This window comes from Gouania willdenowi, unplaced genomic scaffold (genome assembly GCF_900634775.1).
Source record: "Gouania willdenowi unplaced genomic scaffold, fGouWil2.1 scaffold_63_arrow_ctg1, whole genome shotgun sequence".
Lineage (NCBI taxonomy): Eukaryota > Metazoa > Chordata > Actinopteri > Blenniiformes > Gobiesocidae > Gouania > Gouania willdenowi.
In genome coordinates this window covers 193,261-197,503 of record NW_021145228.1, presented here as the reverse complement: position 1 = coordinate 197,503, position 4,243 = coordinate 193,261, and the positions used below count along the sequence as shown (strand labels likewise).

The 4,243-nt window shown below is 36.1% G+C and overlaps 2 long non-coding RNA genes across 2 annotated transcripts; both read right to left on the bottom strand.

The window, feature by feature from the left end:
- Nucleotides 1-1,386: 1,386 nt before the first annotated feature.
- LOC114460783 (uncharacterized) lies at nucleotides 1,387-2,518 on the bottom strand. The gene is made up of 3 exons (XR_003673735.1): nucleotides 2,386-2,518; nucleotides 2,198-2,307; nucleotides 1,387-1,522 (listed from the first exon to the last, which is right to left on the bottom strand). It is a non-coding gene; the product is annotated as an uncharacterized LOC114460783 (long non-coding RNA).
- A 123-nt stretch (nucleotides 2,519-2,641) lies between these two features.
- LOC114460782 (uncharacterized) lies at nucleotides 2,642-3,397 on the bottom strand. The gene is made up of 3 exons (XR_003673734.1): nucleotides 3,313-3,397; nucleotides 2,971-3,225; nucleotides 2,642-2,811 (listed from the first exon to the last, which is right to left on the bottom strand). It is a non-coding gene; the product is annotated as an uncharacterized LOC114460782 (long non-coding RNA).
- Nucleotides 3,398-4,243: the final 846 nt, after the last annotated feature.

The following is a 4,243-nucleotide window of genomic DNA, read 5'->3' as shown; positions in this document are numbered from 1 at the left end:
TAAATGCTATGAAGTTATGATGATCAACAGAGGCTGAATAAAAAAATACACCACTATCTAAAGATCAGATCTCCTGTGTAAAGGAAAGTGAGTTACATCAACAACTACTGTTGGCAGTGCTGCAGTAAGTTCATCAGAACATCATTGAGTGAAAAAGGTGGATCTGAGTCTGACAGTGTGTTCAAATGTTCACAGTGGTGTTGATTTTACTGTATCACAAGTTGGACACATTGATCTATAGACTGAATTACAGCGTGTTTGAGTCTAGAACCCAGAGAGTATTTAGCTAACGTTTAGTTAGCAGGCTGGTCGCCTAGCAACATTACACTATCATAGAAAAAGGAGAATATATGACATTGTCAAGCAGATCTATGAATACTATTAACTTTAACAACACGTATGTACAGAATAGCAAAAGCATTTATTTAGGTAGAAATGTTATTATTATCAAATTATATATCATTTAGGGGTCTATTGTGTCTGCTTCATTTGATTTATTAGGTATATATGAATTGTTTAATATTTAAAATATAATAATTTTTATTTGTTAACAATTTAGATTTTGTGTATTTTGCTCAAACTGTCTTTTTAGTGTTAATCTACTGTCTGGATTATATCAGTTTTGTCTCTGTTTACATACATGGTTTTGTTGTTAGATTTAGATTAAGATGAAATTAGATGTTCTGAAAATAACATTTAATTATTGTAGGTTAAAAAAGAACCATGAAGCAATCTTGAAATTAGTAGTTTTAGACTAAAAACAAGCAATATTGTCTTTTTTTCAAGCTGTAATGTTTAGAACAATTTTCTTAAAATCAGAAATATTAACTTATTTTTGGCCTCTTTAGACCTGATTATTGTAAATAAGAAAAATTAGCTTAGTAAATAAAATTTGAAATAGGAACAGCTATTCCAAAAACAAGCACATTTCACTTAAATATGATAATGTTTACAAGAAAATAATGTTTAAAATCAGAATTTAATGAAAGACAATTTACCTTAAAATAAGAGTTAAAAAAACAAAACAAACATTTGAGACATATCTTTCTACACTTTTATTGTGCAAAAATCACAATGTCAAGACCACAAACCAGAGCAATAACCAATAGCCCCACACGACTGTAGTTTAACATCATTGAACAGGAGCCACATTTTAAAAGGAGGGACTTAATGCTGCTGAACTACTTCAACTAAAACTGATGTTTAAACTGTCTTAATCATGAAACTTTCTCCATTCAGCCATAGATTTTTTATAGGAAGTAGTCATGTCCTTCTCATGGATGGCATCTAACAAAACCTCTGTCTGTAGCACAGACAGGAGGGTAGCAATGCACTTGGGATATGTGAGGTGAAAGGTGTAATAACAGCCAAGAAGATACACCACGCTTTCACTGAGGTCTTCTTTGGGGAAAGTCAGCAGAGGAACTGTTCCAATGACCAGGATGCAGTTTGTCTCACAGACAATCACCACAGGGCTGACCAAGGGTCTTGATTGAAGGTAAGTGTTGGGGTCCTCTGCTGACTAAAACAAACAATTAATTAAATCTTCACCCAAATATATAAGTTTGAACAAAGTACATGATAATAGAAACACTCCTTAACAACTGTGACACACACAAAGACGGAACTGCATCGCCCTCGTCCGACAGAGCAGTGATCGAATTCGAACCGAGCCCGATAGGCATTAAGATATTTCTAGATAAGTTCTAAATATTTGTCCGAGCCCGACCAAATCCGTTGGGTTCCGACAGGTCCCGTCGGACTTCGGTCAGGTTGCAGCACTCTAATATATACACAGGTGCTCGTCCTATAATTAGAATATCATGAAAAAGTCACTTCTGTTATTCAACTTAAACAGTGAAACTAATATATGATAGACTCATTACATGCAAAGTGAGATATGTATAGCCTTTATTTGTTATCATTTTGATTATTATGGCTCAGCTTGTAAAAACCCCAAATTAAAAATCTCATAAAATTTGAATATTTTGAAAATGGACTGTAAGCCATAATCATCCAAATTATAAAAAATAAAGGCTTGACATTATGTCACTTTGCATGTTGAGTCTATATCACATATTAGTTTCACTATTTAAGTTGAATTACAGAAATAAATGAACTTTTTCATGATATTCTAATTATATGTGTGTGTGTGTGTGTGTGTGGGTGTGTGTGTGTATATGTATATTAACCTTACCTTCAAAATGTGAATCAAAGCATCACTTGGGTGTCCCAACCTCTTCAGCAGAGCTACATGTGAAGGGAACATCTGAGGCAGTACTTTCAGGACAGCAAGTGCATTCTTTACTGTTTAAACAATAATAATAAATCATAATAATTTTAGGTCTTTGTATATGTGGGTAACAGCAAATAAATCATCCTTACCTTGGTCCTGCAGTGGTGGTCCTATGATTTTTTTGAACACCCCATAAAACTGTGCCTGGTTAAAAAATCTCAGCCAACGTTTCTTCAGCTCCATTGTGAAGAAGGGGTTTCCTTTATCAAGGATTCGCTGGAGTTCATCCATGATCTAACAGTAGAGATTTAAATTAAGAGGCCTTCGTTCAAGTGAAATATACAAGTTAAGTGAGAAAAAAATACTTCCATGGCCAAGTTCTTTAAAACATGGATAAGTCTGCAGTATCTTCATAGGCCTGTCCTGTTCCTTCATCACATCAGAGTCAATGAAAGCTCGTCTAGATTGGAACTCCAATTCCAGCAGCTGGGATACATCTTCCTTGTTGGGTTTGTTCTTAGTTTTGTACAAATCCTGCAGAGTTTTATAGTGTCTCGCTTGGCTCTGTGGGCTCTCTGGGAACACAAACAAAAATGATATCAAAAGAAAAGCAATACACCAACTAGTTATAACACTGTGTTGACAACATGATATACAAATGAAAATATTACTTAAGCATTTAGTAAATGTAAAAGTAAAGTCAAATTCTAACCTCTAGCACTAAAGTGATCCACCTCTTGGGAAGTACTTGTAGAAGGAGTTGACTTCTCTAGGATCACAGTGGAGGAAGACGACGAGGCGACTGATGAAGCAGCTGAAGAGACTGAAGCAGGGGAGTAGAAAGGTTCATCACTCTCTTCAGTGCACGTCGCCTGGCTGCTCTGGAATTTTAGGCTTCTAGGTCCTTTTCTTGATGGGGTTGGACCTTGCTTCTTTTTTGGAGTTGTCACATTCTGAACCCTTTTCAACAACTGCTTCTTCACCATTTCCTAAAATAACAAAACAATAAAAACAAACTATTATTACCATTGGTAACAGATTAAAAAAATAATTCCTCAACAAAATGAGAGACTTACCCATTCAGGTGTATTGGACGTAGACTTGTCTCACAGCATTGGGTAGTATTCTACTAGACGCTTAGCCATGGCAGTCAGTTCACGGGTGCCTGGGTACTTAAAATCATCCTTGGACGCTCTTTTCATAGCAATGATGCCTGTTACTGTATTCCTAATGAGTCTACAGCGCAAGTCTTTTGGCATGGTGTAGTCTTTGTCTTGTCCAGCACGCTGCTTTTCAATGTAAGCACTTCTTGCTAGTTCTAGTTCTGTGTCAGTGTATATGACATACTCTGGACTAATGAGCCGAAGCTTTTTAGTGGCGCCAGAACAATCTTTGTGTTTAGGTTTTGGAGAATTGAAGGGTGTTGGAGAGCTGATGTTGCTGTCAGAGGAGGAGGAAAACAAAGGCGTAGATGGGCTGTCTATAACAGAAGTGTCAAGAGCGGGGTGATCCAATTTCTGACTCTGCAACACAAACACAACAGACATTTGGCCTCACTTCTAACAGTTAGGGGCAAAACTCTTATACAAACAATAAATACAGCTCACCTCCATATCCACATGAAAAAGTTGCCAAATGTGTCTTCTTCTTAAAAAGTTTTCTGACCCAGGAAACAGGTCTCGCAAATCCTCCTTAGTGAGGCTGGGCAACATGGCCATCTTCACACCAGCAGCTAATAAAAAACAAATATTTGAATAAATATGGCAGTTATTAAAGTTAAAACTAAATATTCCAATCAGCTGTGTAAGTGTGCATTACCTATGTTGATTCAAAAAGCAAAAATCTGTATACCTGTAGCACACTGACTGAATTAATATTACTGACAAAACCCTAAAAAAGACAGAAATACCAGTACCACAAATAAAATGAGTGACAAGTAACAAATTTCAAGGTTAAACACAAATCAATCAAAAGTTGAAGTAGTCTTTCAACACATGCGAAGCGTTA